Genomic DNA, 15,569 nt, shown 5'->3' with positions numbered 1-15,569 from the left:
CTATTAGAAAAAAGTCAGTACAGCCCTGTTAAAATACCAGTTTTTTCCATCCATCCATCCATCTTACCTTCCTTAGGTTTAGGGGTATATAACAGCACGCAACTGTGGCACATACAGTACATCATCTGGATCAGTTCAGAATCAAGATTTATTCCATTAAATGACAAAAAAATAAAATAAAAATCATACTCACCATACATGATGATGATTAACCGTAAGCAGATCGCTGTAGATGTTTTTTCCTAGTTGAAGTTGGATGTAACATGTTTTGCTCTGACCAACCAATCACAGGATGGAAAAAATGCGGGCCAACCATCTTGGACTTCGCCTTAGACAGACTTCATTGTTGTTCAGGTGTGCACAAGTAGCTATGGAACAAAATTTGCATTCGGCTCAGCGCAGGGTTTAAAATGTGTATGTATATAAAAATGGAAGAAATAAAACAATTAAAATGGACCCGTGAGGACGAATTTGAAATCTGGTTAAAGAGAGACTCCAATATAATTTATGTTACATCATCCAGCACTTATGATTCTCAAGGCCCTGGGCAGATGATATTGACATGGCAGCACATCAAGGCTGAAATCCGGTTGGATAAAATTTTGTTTTTAAAAAAGTTAAGATTTACACAGTGCAGCCAAGAGAAATGCTTCCAAATAAAGAGAATGGACTGAATATGAGTATGATTTCATGGAACGAATTTAGGTTGTAAATATAGGTCAGTGTAAGAGGCCAGCACAGAGCACCTTGCTGGCCCTGATCGTCCAGCACTGATCTAGACAAACAACCTGTCACGATCGCATTCACCGCATGTTTCATCATGTTGGTTAAATGGGGAAAACAAGCAAACTCCACACAGCACACAGCACCGCACTACAAATATTCTCAGTTAAGATAGGTTTTACCCTGCGAATTAACCTTTTTTGGGAGTTTTTTTCAAACCATCCTTTTTCATCTTTCTTTTAAATATCAACTGAAATTATGTGTCATGGGCAAATAATAATCACAGTGATATTATATGAAATATGATTGGTATAATTCCTTATACAAATCTTATATGGCCTCCACATTAAGAGGACAGACGTAAATTATCATATCCGTCTTGTATGCATACTGCAATGAATACTGTTTTACATTAGAGAGATGGAAGTAGATGTGTGGTTTTTAAGACGGCACGTGTCATTTCATCTGAGTGACTCACAACCTGTTTGATAAGTAGATGACACACACATTGTACACACGTGTGCAGAGTGAAATTCCAACGAGATGAAATGACGAAATGAGAATGACCTGGTTTCATATCCTTCAATTTATGCAAATGATTGGATGCTCAGAAGGTGTAGTGATGCTATTCTTGGACATATGGCCACCATCCGAACATGAATTAACATGTTCTGCTCTCACTGCGCTGGCTTTAATGATGAGGATGATGGAGAAACATTCACAAGCCATTCTCTCTCAGCTCTATTGTATCTTATACGGTAATGGAGTTACACTCATCATTGTCCAGGTCCAGCAGCACTCAAATGCGTCTTCTTAGTGCCTTCACAAATCCAGATGAATATATTCATCCCTTCTAGTCTTCTGGCTGTGTTCTTCTCCTCTTTCAGGATTACATCGGTTCCACTGTTGGCCGAAGGCTCCAATTTCGCTGAATCTCTTCATTTGGGATTTCTTCAGAAAATCCTTCTTTCTCACGCTAACCTTTCTTCCTCGGCCTTTCTTTAAAAGAACAAATCAATATGTGAACAAAGTAAAAAGTAAGGAAGCAGCTCTTGGCAACAACAGACAAAGGGGTCCTTTCCAACATATACCTCTCTTAAATTGATGCAGTTCTGGTTTGGGGTCTTTTCAAAAAGAAATCCTATTGTCTTCTTGCTTGCAAAAAATGCAAACAGCAATAAGGTTTGGTACTCAAACCAGTCAGTGAAGCAGCAAGAAACAAAGCAAACATTTATCTCCCCCTTTTTTTTAAAAAATTATAATACCCCAAATCCAATGATGCAGTGACGTTGTGAAAAACTTTGCAAATCCTTTTCAACCTATATTCAATTGACAAAGACAAGACATTTAATGTTCAAATTGATGAACATTATTGTTTTTTTTTTTGTTTTCTTTTGTTTTGCTTTGTTTTGTTTGCAAATATTTTCTCACTTTTAATTGCAACATGTTCCAAAAAAAAAAAACTGGGACAGGGACAACAAAAGACTGGAAAATTGGCAGAGTGCTATAAATATTTGTTTGGAGCTTTCTAGAGGTGAACAGGTTAATTGGAAACAGATTTGGGGTTTGTATAGCCAGACTTCAGTGTAGTATACAGTACACAGCATACTTGCCCAGCCCTTATTTAAGGCCAATCTTGATCGGTGCTGTCAGTGTGTGAGCTCAAGGCTTTGTTAACATTGTAATCTGCCATTGCTCTGATGGGTCAACTATAGCTATCCCGAGATGGGGGCTGCCTGTCAGATGTGCTGGGAAAACCAGTAACCATGGCAATATTTCATGCACGCTATCGTGATCTCTATACCATTATCTTTCAAACACATGCCAAACATCAACTGTACAATTGAATGCAAACACATGCTGTGTGAATTCAAAAGAGAAAATAATTGCATGTGTATGTCCACATTCTATTCAAATCCTTAAGTATTTTCCCTGAATGTTGCTCTCCTTCTTCCAGAATATTCATTTGTTGTATTTATTGATTGACAAAGGTGTTTAGCAACACTGTTGCTCACTCAAAGCTGTGAAAGAAGCCTTGCATTCCATATTCAATATGCTGCACGCTATTAAGCAGTTGCGATTTACAAGATGCCCTTTATAAAACTGTGTCAGGTATTAAATTAAAAGATTTTGTGTCATAACGTGTTGCCCTGCCGGCAGCAACACATTACCGTCAAGATATTTTTTGTCTGCTCAGTGCCAGATTGCACTTTCATAATTGCTGGGAAAGTCATACAAGAAAGCAACTAGTACTATCAGACAAGTATTTGTTTTACAATATACTTATTATTTCAATTGCCGTGTGTATTGCAACGTAGAGCTGTAGGCAGTCGTTGGAAGTAAGTACAAGTACAAAGGCTTCTTTACTGTTCTTGGACTTTTCAGATATCTGTTCTTAGGTTTTTCTGTACTTCATCAAAATAGGCTTGTTACGTGGATGAAGACACACAAATAAAACGATTTTGACTGATTGATAAAATGATGGCACGGTGGCCGACTGGTTAGAGCGTCGGCCTCACAGTTCTGAGGAGCGGGGTTCAATCCCCGGTCCCGCCTGTGTGGAGTTTGCATGTTCTCCCCGTGCCTGCGTGGGTTTTCTCCGGGCACTCCGGTTTCCTCCCATCCCAAAAACATGCATTAATTGGGGACTCTAAATTGCCCGTAGGTGTGAATGTGAGTGCGAATGTTGTTTGTTTGTATGTGCCCTGCGATTGGCTGGCAACCAGTTCAGGGTGTACCCCGCCTCCTGCCCGATGATAGCTGGGATAGGCTCCAGCAAGCCCGCGACCCTAGTGAGGAGAAGCGGCTCAGAAAATGGATGGATGGATGATAAAATGATTTATTGAGCTCTTGGGGCCCAACAGCAGATATAAAAAGTTTACACACCCCTGTTCAAATACGAGGTTTTTGTCACACAAACGAGACGAAGATATATTATTTCAAAACCTTTCAAACCATTAATGTGGTCTATAACCTAGAAAACTCGACTGAATAGTAAAATGTAATCTTTTTAAGAGGAGGAGCGACTTAAATAAAATACTTAAATAATGTGGTTGCACAAGTGTGCACACCCGCTTATAACTGGGGATGTGGCTGTGCTCAGAATTAAACAATCACATTCATACTCATTCTAAATGGGACTCAGCACACACCAGCCACCATTTAAAATGCCTCTGATTAACCCCAAATACATTTCAGATGGTTTAGTTGGCTTTTCCTGACTTTTTGTTTTTTTTTTTTTGCTTTCCATCATGAGTCTGAAGGTTTTGTGCTAACCATGTAGTAACTGACCATAACAAAATCTCCCAAACACATGCGGGGAAATGTGTTGTGTGCCAGGCTAAAAACCACAAGCTTCTGGCATTCAAAAATTAATCAGAAAAAACACATAGAGGAAAGGTATATTTTTTCAGTGGTCATCGGTAGCTTTTTCCTATGCAGGACCTGTCGTCAGTTCAGTCCGGGTTGCGCTGTCTGAATTTCACATGCAGCAAAGTTGTGTCCAGTGATTTTTTTTCTTCTTCTCAGTATTAGCACTATGCAAGTGAATGAAAGAGGGAAACTTTTTTGTGTGCAGATGTTGGTTTTTTTTCCTGTTGGGTATTATATTTGACAGTAAAAAGAGCTGAATCAGTACATCTACTTTTACCAGAGTATTTTTTACACAAGTATCTGTACTTCCATCTAAATAGTCTTAGTACTTTTTTCATCTCTGACTGTAGGATATCATACTAAAAAGGGAATATTTTTTGCTTTTATGACAGGCGTAAAATATTACAAATATTACAAGGTGTAAAATATTACAAATAATACAAATCTTTAGTGTTTTTAAGTCCAACATTCTAATGAATTTAATAGAATGTTAGCATGCATGTGCAAATCTTAATTTATGTCTTTTTATACAATGCGTCATTTTTATTATTTTCACAAATCAATTTCACATGGACACTGCAGCAGCCCTGCAAATATTTCCTCTGGTCAGGGATCAATAGTTCGATTGAATAACCGAAGACTGCTAATCCAATTTACTTTTTCTAACTGTGATCTATTTAAAACATGCTGAATTGTTTGGTTTCCATTCATTTAAAGTGGGCTTAATGACAGATAGGCGGTATCAGCGTCTTTGGGCTTAAATGTTATCACTAAATAGCATCTTACCACAATGCTTGACAAATGAGCTCAAACAAGATTTGCTATTAGCCTTACTCTGTTCGTCCAATAAACTGGAGTACTTTATAGTGTGTGTTATCATTGATACACAATCCTAGAAAGCATTTCTCTTTTATAAAAGAGCTTGAGATCCACTATCTGTATAAAACCGTATCTGACACTTATATTGTGTTAGAAGAAGCATCGGCAGTAGGGAATTAGCGCCAAACCACAGTTTTTATCTTGGATTGAGCTGCTTATACTTGTATGAATAGCTATTTTATTATGAGTAACATCATTTGGGATATCCACCTAGTTACCTGTCTATTGAAGGACCTAATGACTCGAAGCTCTCCTTTGTGTGTTTTAGCGACGTCATCAGTGTGACGTGAAGAAGGCTAGCCGCCTGACCTGGCAAACAAACCGGCTACACAATGCAACGTTTGTCTTCGTACGCTCAAAAGCACAGTCTGTTCTTGGAGGGAGAATGGAGGGAAGGAATAGGAGTTTGTGAAAAGATGTCCAAATACAGTGAACAGCTATGGTTTTTGGATGTTGTACAAAATTGTACAAAGGCCAAACAGTGCGAAAAAAAGCAAAAAACGATTTTCAATTTTAAAAAGCCCTTTTTATTTTTTTTTTTCTTGTGCCACTGATGGTGAGTCAGATTTACTCTTAGGAATGAAGACCAGCCAAATCCCCTTACATACGGTTTGGAAATAAACAATCGGATCATTCTGTATTTAATAAGGGTACCCGCTAACGTTCCATGATCCAGTTACATATGGATCTCTGCCTCCTCTTCCGCATATAGAACCGTTACCTTGAAAAACGATTGTGCTGCGTTCAAAGGAAACAAAAGGAGCTGCTTCGATTAGACAGCATCGGAGTCGGCCCACACCAGCGCAGACGCCCCACTTTTAAATGCGCTGGGGGTACACGAAAGTACCCAAACCCCAGTCGAGCCCGCCTCCTCACAGAGCTATGCCAATCGCAGTGCTGGATTTGCACTAGTGCGAAAATAGAATTGTGAAAATAGAGCCGTGTGTGTATCAAGGAAAATGGTGCTAATGGTGGGAGTCTTGAAACTGTAGCCTACATGACATGAATATATAATATGTTTTATGGGACAGAGAACTGTCTTTGTTTTCATTACATTTGCACAGATTCCCACAAAAATATGCACCCATTGCTCTTTGATGGGTTACCTCGTGACAAGCTGCTGATACATTTGAAAAGGTCTGTTGTTCATTACTTGATATAGACAAATATGATGATATTCTTGGCATACAACATACAACACATTATGGGTACATGGAAAATGGAAGACAGTCCCAGTATGGACTGAATAGGGACAGGGAAATCTTGTAAGAGTTTTTCTAAGAGGAGGTTAAAAAAAAAAAAAAAGAGAATCTGTCTCAATGCAAACGATTTTTTTTCTTTTCTTTTCTGCAGTGACGCATGATGTGTGCTGCAGGTTACAGTGTTAAGTGTGTGCTGAATTATTAAGGGTAGGAGGTCAATACGTACAACATGAGCACAAGGGCCTTTAATCTGTGCCGTCCTGAGGGAAATCAGCCTTTGAATGGACAAAACATGGCCAATGCAGATCCAAAGGTCTTGCATGCTTTGTTACTTGAATAATGTTTGCATACAAACATGCATGCATTGTTTATGGTATAGGTTTTTACGAGGCCACACCACGGTTTTCATTTTATTGATCATATCTAATACTGACTTTATTGTTGCAAAAATACTGTAAATTCCAGCAGAATTGTGAAAAAAACAAGATTATGCACATATAAACGCATCCGTTTCATGCGTCATATCACCCAGTAATAAGAGTTTGTATAGATTGTCCTATATCCCATTCACTTAATAGTTTCAGAATTTGAGTGTAAAGCAGAACACCCTCTTGAGAGGAGAACAAGAGACAGAGAGAGAGAGAGAGAGAGAGAGAAACAGATTGTAATGCATTTTAAAATAGGTTTGTTGGGAAACAATTACAACGTACAGATCATATTTGTGGGCAACACGGTGCTGTAGTAGTCAAGAATTAAAGAAACACTAGGAACAAACTCACCGACATAACATGACAAGGTATATACATGGCTACAGAAACAACAATGAAGTGACAGACTGAAAGAAAGAGAACTAAAGTCAAACTGGTGAGAGAGCGAGGCACACCTGGAGAAGACATGAGTGGCTGGAGGGAGCTGATTGGTAGACACAAGGAACAGGTGGAAACCAAAACCTAACGAGCAAGGTAAGAAATGAACATGGGACACAGGAAAATGAGACAAAACATAAAAAAAAGCTCAATATAATTTAAAAAAAAACAACAGCTCATGACAGTCTTCCTTTTATTAACCAAGCTTCATATCAAATACAACAGATAACAGGTTTTAAATCTGCTTTTTTTTGGGCTATGATTTTGTTGATGTTTTCTTTGTAATTGTTAAACCGTTGTTTCATCACAGACATGCGTATAATATTTGAAATAGTAGTAATTATGCTTTGAAGTTGTCTCTACATACACGCAACGCTGTTACTGAAATCTTTTTAGCCATCGAGAGGAAGAGGAAAAAAAGGGAGCCACATGACATCATCAAGCTAATTGCTCTGACCATGGGTAGACCTAAGGTAAGTCCTCTCTTCTATTTTTCATGTTTTCACTGCTTTTCACTTCATGGAGTGTGTCACTCAAACAAATGTTACCCTGTTACTCGCATTGTCAGAAACAGACATTAATATCAAAAGTTTTGTTCTTTTTTTATTCTTTAGCTGCGTTTGTTGTTGACCACTTAGCATGGCAGCTAACACAGCATGTTGAGCAAAACTTTAACATTAGCATTAAATCATTGCAAGCATTGCAAGAAATGTTTGTTGGAATATGTCTCATGGTATAATGAAAGTTTTTTTTTAATAGTCAAGCCTGACCCTAGATTTAAATCAAATTGATAATCTGATTGAATCTTAGTCAATCAAACAGATTTCAAGCGCTTTTGCAGAGCAGAGTGGGCACATTTTTCCCAATTTTTTTCTTTTTCCATAAACTGACATTTAATACTGGGGTTTTATCTTTTCATGTCCACCTTAGCTGCATGGTGAGAACTATTCATGTTCAAGCATAAAATAATGTTTTTCCAAATGAGGTTGCAAATGGATTTAGGGGTCAAACTAGTCAACACTATCACTATTTTTGCTTGGCATTTGCTAAAGAAAGTGGAAAAGGAACAACAGCACCTCTTTCACTGGCTCGCTATTCAACACCGCTCTCAGAGAGGCCAAAGAAACGGCGGACACACCTTTTTTTTCTCCTTTTCTCCCTGAGGGGGAAAGTCCCTCACATCGAAGCTCGCGCTGAAAGGTCAAGCCACTCGCAATTTGGTGGAAACTCCACACCGCAGCTACACTTCAGCAACAGGGCGCGCTCTGTCCCGTTATCTTCTCTGTTAAAATAACATTTTCAAAACAGGTGATGGGATACGCAGCCCAAATGTTTGCAGAATGTCAGGACAATGTTTTGACCTTTGTGATGGGCGTGAATATAAATGGATATCTTATAGTGTTGATGTCACAAAGGCAACCTTTTGTCTTTTGCATTTGTGGTGGCCTTTTGCTGTCACACTGCTCTGTATGTGTTGAATGCACCCACTTTGAACATTTAACCACTTTAAAGCCATATAACCCCTTGACATTGACAATACATAACAAATATCAATTGTCACTGATCAGCGCTTCCAAAATGTAACACAGTATTACAAGTCAGTGTCCTTTGAAAGTATTTTTTAGGGCTGTAAATTGTTTAAATTTCACAGTTTCATCTATATTGCGGTTAATCAAACAAATTGTGAACTTGGAAATGACACATGCTGAATAATCAATTTAATGAAAGGAAAAAGAGTTTATTCTCACTCGTTTAACTCTGGCTTAAGTGGTAGTGTAGTGATTACAAACAATTATCCTTATAGTGCTGTTTAGGGGCTCGACACCATCATCACTTAGTTTGTTAATCAGATGTGGTGGCTACCATATGCCAATTTTATTAATTGCTCTATGGAATGGTTACAATTGTTGTCTGAATGCAGCCAAGCAGCAAGTGCCCACATGTGTGATGAAACCTGGAAAAACGATGTGGGCAATTTAGTTGGATTTTATAATTACATGCCATTATTATTATTTTAAAGGATGTACAACTGCAACAGAGGGTAACATTTCTGGTATGCAGATTGTTTAAAAAAAAAAAAAAAAAAAAAAGATGACTCATTACAAAATGTTGTAGAGCAGTGATGTAAAAATAAACGACTGAGATAATGTGGTTGCACAAGTGTGCACACCCTCTTAAAACTGGGCATGTGGCTGTTTTCAGAATTAACCCTCACATTCAAATGGGAGTCAGGACACTGCCACCCATTAAAATCCCTCAGATTACACAAAATAAGGTTCATATGTAGGCTTTCCTCACATCGAGAGTGTCCACGTTTGTGCGACCACATAATCTAAGTTGTTTATTTTTACTTAAGATTGTTTTTTTTTCATTTGAGTTGGGCAGGTTATATTAATGGTGGAAAAAGTTTTGAAATGATTTATCTTTGTCTGTTTTTTTTTTTATATCACAAAAAAGTGGCATTTGAAAAGGGGTGAGTAGACTTTTTAAAGCAACTGTGTGAATGACTTCCAGTGGAAAAGCTGCTGAGCATTGTCGTGTCTCTCCTCCCCACCCGAGATTCACACTTTGTGCGTGTCTGGCTGACATTGATGGGACTTTGTTGACATGCCACGGCAGCGAGGAGGAGAGACGGGAGGCGAGGATCAAGCAGTACGGCGGGAAAGAGAAGCGTTGAGGCTGCAAGCGGCCTTTATCACCTCCAAGCACATTGGGGTGCCAGGTTATTGTGTCATCAACGCAGAGCAGCTGAACCTTGATAATACTTAAATTATGTACGACGTGCAGGCACCTGCGTTTGGCAAAGTGTTTTGCCTTTGACAGTCGGTGCTATGATCTGAATCAAAATTATAATGTGTATGTTATCGAAGTGCTTATTCATGCAGTGTGTAAAATAGAGAATATCTCAGTTTTTACAATTTGAAGTCCAGAGAAGTAATTGGATTACACTGGATTTGACCCCTGCCATTGGCTGGCAACCAGTTCAGGGTGTACCCCCCCCCCTTCTGCCCGTTGATAGTTGTGATGGGCTCCAGCACTCCCGCGACCCTTGTGAGGATTAGTGGCTCAGAAAATGGATGGATGGATGGATTTGACCCTTAAGCAACATTCATAGATCATCAATCTTTCAGCAATTGTTTTTCTTGGACTAAGCAAGAACACCACATGATTTACTATATTTGTAACACTGTGATACAAGTGTTAGAGTTCAAATTACTTCAACAATATATTTCTCAGACACCTGGATGAAACTTAAAGATGATTAAATATTCTTGTAAAAAAGGAACAACAACCATACATCAAAAGCAGCATACACAGTGGTTGTTCAAAGAATACTTCTCTGACCTTCTCTTTTAGACCTGTGTAAGTCATGCCTCACTGACTTCCCTAAACATGGACTATCCTCCACTTGGCTACCATTGTTGTCTCCTATCCCAGGAAGAGGGCCTTGTCTGACTTCATCATTCTCTGATTTAATCACCAGCCACAAACATACTCGACAGTCTAATCGGTCATTAGTCAGCACTAAGCGAGTCACGTGAGAATTAGGTTGAATGTCATACAGTATGTTTACTTTCCAACCAGTCACAATCAATCTACTGATCTTCCAACCTTAGAAACGTAGAACAAAAGAAAACAACAAGCAAACAAAATTGTGTAATGTTGGGTGATGATTACAGTGTAAATGATCCAATTGGCTGTGGCTGGCGAAGAATATCAAATGAAGGTTTTGGATAAAAACCTGGGTGGACAAACTGAAGACTGTATTGTTGTATCGTCTTTACAAGGTGACATCACTAACTTGCATGCCTATTATAGCATTTTACAGGTCCATTTTTTTATTCTATTCTTATTTAACCTTTATTTATCCAGATAAGGACGCTGACCTGCAATGTGTTCAAATCGTCAGCCAGTCCTTTATTATTCTCTGCTTGGTGGAATGATCGCTTGTATTTGGTCAGTGATTGTAATCCTCACCAAACTGACACAGTCGTTAGCAGCAAACTGTTTTTCCATAATTTCTCTTTGTGACGTTGATTGATTTTGTCAGATGGTTTCTGGCCTGATTGATTGTACACGGCTCTCCCCGCCACTCCGATAGACGTCCTCTTTAGCCTGGCCAAGTTTGGCAGTGGACCACAGCTTGTTGTTATTGAACGTGTAAAATGTCTTTGTTGGTACACACACATCTTCCCAGAAACTGATTTAGGATGTTATCCAAGCTGCCAGTTGAAGTTTCAAAGTCATTCCAATCTATGCAGTCTCAACAGTCTTGAAGTTCCATCTTAGCTTCAGTGGTTCACCTAAAAAAACTACAAATACAAAATACTTTAGGTGCATTGAAGACTCTAAGGCTATGTTCACAAGACAGGTCAATTCCAATTTTTTTGCCCAATGTGACATATCAGATTTTTTTTCATGTCAATGTGAACAGTACAGTTCAGATTTTTTTTTTTCATATCCGACCCAGACTTCTTTCATATGTGGCTGTAAATCTTATATGTATCCGACGTGAGTGCAGTATGGACGTTCACGGAGCATGCATCCAACCTACATGACATCAAAAGGCAACAAATATCACAATTGTTGGACAAAACAGACATGCCACAAAACTGCAATAGTGAGCGAAGCAGTGAAAAGAAGATGCTTAAAACTGATAAATATAAGAAAATGTTGGCTTCAGTTGCACAAAATCCATGAAATCGCCACAAATGCGTCATGACGAGACCTCTGCGAGGGGCTGCATTTACTTCTGTATACACACTGCCTCGCAGTTGGACGCATGCACAATGTGATGTCCGGTCTTGTGTACATGCGTGTAACGTCACGGACGTGTTCCGTCTGCAACGGAAGCTGCATTTCTCTTCGTAATGTGAACGATTGCATAAAAAGATTGGATTTAACAAAAAATCCATATTGGGCTTCATTTCCTGCAGTGTGAACATAGCCCAAGTTCTCCATAGGTTTGAATGGGAATGTTTGTCTACATGTGTGCTTTGATTGGCTGCCAACACGCCCAAAGTGTACTGTGCCTCTTTTCCAAATTCAGCTTAGCATAGGCCCCATTTGAACTACAGTAAATAATGAGGAAAAGTGCTATCGAAAAATGGATGGGTGGATGATGTAAATCTGAAATATGCCCACCTAATTTGTCCCATCCAGGTGAGAACAAGTAAATAGGCAGCTAAGAATGTATCGGGAAGAAATAAGACAAGTTGAGTCATATAGACCAAATGGAAGGATGAAATAGTTGCAAAGTCAGCAATGATAAGGTAGGTGGGTGTGTGCGTTAGTATGTGTGTGTACCCTGTATATCGTCCACATTGAGTAAGGATCCCCGATGGAATAGCTTCATCTATCATCTCCTAATAGTGTTGGCCCCGAGTCAAATTTTTGGAGATATCTCTCTTTCTCTATCATTATGACTTAATGACTCCTAGATGTGTCTCCTTTTAGCTCTGCATGCTTTCTCGACAGTGATATTTAATGCTGCTCTCCCACTACATTTGGCAATGTAGGCTTGCCTCTGCAGGGTATTTGCTCCAGCCGACTCATCACTGTAAGGCTTTTCCTCATAAAATCCTTATCATGCACTCTCATAAATGTTGATTTTACTGTGATAAAAGCATGAAAGCGGAAGAAAATGTCACACGATAAGAGGCCATTTAATATTCTTGAAATGGTGGTTACAGTAAATAATTGAAGGGGGTGGAGGAGTCAGATTCAGAAAAATACAATGCAGTAAACCCTCACGTATTCGCAGTTTGGCATTCATAAAATCACCTATTCACTTTTTATTTTTTTTTTATTTTTTTATAAAATACTTCTTGTGGCACCTTGGTAGCAAGGAACTATGTTGAAGTGAGTTGAGGACTAAATAGTGCTTTGGCATCGATAGGCAACTTTACACCTTTTGGGGATACAGCACTCTTGGATTTTTGCTTTTTGTGGCAGGGCTTGGTCCTTCGCCCCCGTGAATTGCTGGGATGGACGGTAACCCAACAGAGTTTTATTGATGTATAACATTATAACATATTGTTGGCAATCAGAGCAGAGTTGGCAAACAAACTGATTTATGATCTAAATTGTAAGTGCTTCATAATGTTAATGAGGGGTGAGGGTCACTCCTATATCTGGACCTAAACTGTGAGCACATTGATAGGGCTGTCCTGTGGTTAACAGAACCGCCGAAATATGGACACTCATACGACCAGCCTTCATTAAAGTTGCCTGCCCGAAGCTTTAATTATAGGATTAAAGTACAGGGTTCTTGGGTGCAACTGCTGACACACACACACACACACACACACACACACACATCTCTCCAAATTCTCATGTCAACATAGTCTTTCCCTCCCCCTAGGCAGGCTGCTGTATGCAATTGCAGGTTTTGGAACCAAGTCACAGGAGGCAAGCGAGACATCACTTGGGCGAGCGCAGTCTTGACCGATTGTCTCGCAAACACTTGCACAAATAAGCCCAAGGCTATTGTGTCACTTCCGCAGTCCGATAGCAGACAAGGCCAGGCTAACACGAGAAGGAAACTCTTCAGTAACATCCCGATAGACACGTTTCAGAGCATTTTTTTTTTTGTTTACTTCCAAGCATTGCCTTAGTTTATTCTTTTAGCTGTGCAAAAATAATTAGTCTGCCACTATGTGTGAGTGCTGCATGTGTTTGGTACCATTGTTTGTGTAAACTATGGAAAGCTGTTTGGGCATCAAATAGATAAATATCAAGAATATCAAATAAATTCTCAAACAGCTTTCCATAAAGCTGTTTAGTTGATATCCTTGGTATCTAGTTAAGATGTACTGGTACACTTATCCCAGGTAACTTTGGGCAAGATGCAGGGTACATACCATCCTGGACGAGATACCAGACAATCGCAGGGCACATTAAGTAAAAAAACATTCACACCTATGGACAATTTACTTCAGTTAACATAACATGCATGTTTTTGGAATGTGGGAAGTAGCTGAAGTTACAGAAGACGGACTGCCCAAGCATGGAGAGAACAAGCGAATCCCACACAGGAAGCCCCTGAGCCGAGGTTCGAACTCCGGACCTCTCAGCCATGAGGTGGGCATGCTAACCTTCATTCCATGTTTATTTTAAACATGTAGAAATGAAAAGAAAAATGAAAAAGAAGTAAACATATACCATAGCAGAGCCATAAAAAAGATATGAGCAAATGAAAACAACAAAAAACAATATACAGTGTACAATACAATTTACGTGTCTGAAACTAATTAATTCACACTTAATTGCGATACATTTTTCTCTGCTATTTACGGATAATAGGAACTGAGTCCTGCTGCAAGTAATCGCCTTCCCCCTAAACAATTTTCGAATTGCCTATAGAGCCCACAAGATGGTGGCAAAGCACTACATTTCTATTAGACAAGGCTTTGGCCTGAGCCCAAAGACAGTGACTAAGTGGGTTTTTCAGTGTATGACGGAGTATACTGTAGGTAAAGAAAACAACAAGGAAGTGGGGCAACACTGTCATATAAAAATAGCAAAATAATTCTTTGAATGGCTTTATATGCATCTAAAATTACTGACACCAACTCCCAAACATTATGACTAAATAGAGCAATTTTTGACAAATGTTTTGTGGACTGGATTGTGGGAGAAACCGCCATTTCCAGTTTGAACTTTTTACTTTACCTATACAGTGTTTTCCTGCTAATTTCCTGACAGCGGATGATGCAGCATATTAACATTAAATGTGAGAGTAAAAACAAGACAGAAAGCAATCAAACGGTTGGTGCGTACTGTGCAAAATACTGAAGTATGTTTAATTGCCATTGTGTCCTACTAAAGAATTCAGAAGAAAACTACTCAGATTATTTTTAAATCCTCTGGGATCATTTTAAAGAGCACTAATTTGTCTATGAAAGTTGCAATTGCTGCACAACTGATGATTGACTAAACAAAAACAGACTTTTATTCATTCAAATGCTTCAAGGAAATGGATGACAAAGAATTAAGAGAAGAGCCTCTGGGGGTGGCTCAAAGCAATTTGTAGCAAAGCCTCGTGAGATGGGCGTGTTTTTACGAAGTGATTATTATGACAGTTTAAATGTGTGTGTGCTCACACAGTCTGCTTTGTGAAGTAGCTGCTGAAGGGAGGAGGGATGAGGAGAGAAAGAGCCAAGGGCAGCGTGAGGCTTATTGGGGCCAACAGAGGCCATTGTTATCTGGAATATCAATTCAAACGTTCTGTATCAGATGCAGCTGCTCAACGATGGAAATTAGACTTGTTCCTCGCTAAACTCTGGTCACGCCAAGGGCACATTCCCACAAATGAATGGGCACAGGGAATATGGTGGCGCTTCTGATGCTGCAAGGGCGGCTCGGTTGGTCGACACAGAAGCGCAGCGCCAAAGATGACTCCTCATTTCGCTTTCCACCCTTCTTGCACTAATAAACACGTGGCTAACATTTTATTTCCATGCATTTCATTTCATGTTTTCATTTGAACGTCAACTAGAAGATTGTGTGATAAATCAGTTGAGCT

The 15,569-nt window shown here is 39.2% G+C and overlaps 1 protein-coding gene and 1 long non-coding RNA gene across 3 annotated transcripts in view; one reads left to right on the top strand and one right to left on the bottom strand.

Moving 5' to 3' along the window:
- Window positions 1–201: 201 nt before the first annotated feature.
- LOC133469413 (uncharacterized) lies at window positions 202–8,410 on the bottom strand. The gene is made up of 3 exons (XR_009785702.1): window positions 8,181–8,410; window positions 7,060–7,126; window positions 202–368 (listed from the first exon to the last, which is right to left on the bottom strand). It is a non-coding gene; the product is annotated as an uncharacterized LOC133469413 (long non-coding RNA).
- Window positions 6,706–15,569, top strand: part of fam20cb (FAM20C golgi associated secretory pathway kinase b) — a 77,687-nt gene continuing 68,823 nt past the window's right edge. Inside the window, exons 1-2 of one of the 2 annotated variants that reach the window (XM_061756440.1) lie at window positions 6,706–7,138; window positions 7,439–7,515. The gene's annotated coding sequence lies outside the window, so the exon portion shown is untranslated. The other variant, XM_061756441.1, reaches the window with a different exon arrangement.

This window comes from Phyllopteryx taeniolatus, chromosome 19 (genome assembly GCF_024500385.1).
Source record: "Phyllopteryx taeniolatus isolate TA_2022b chromosome 19, UOR_Ptae_1.2, whole genome shotgun sequence".
In the NCBI taxonomy this organism is placed as follows: Eukaryota; Metazoa; Chordata; class Actinopteri; order Syngnathiformes; family Syngnathidae; genus Phyllopteryx; species Phyllopteryx taeniolatus.
The sequence above is the reverse complement of the archived record's forward strand: the minus strand, read 5'-3'. Positions and strand labels throughout refer to the sequence as shown.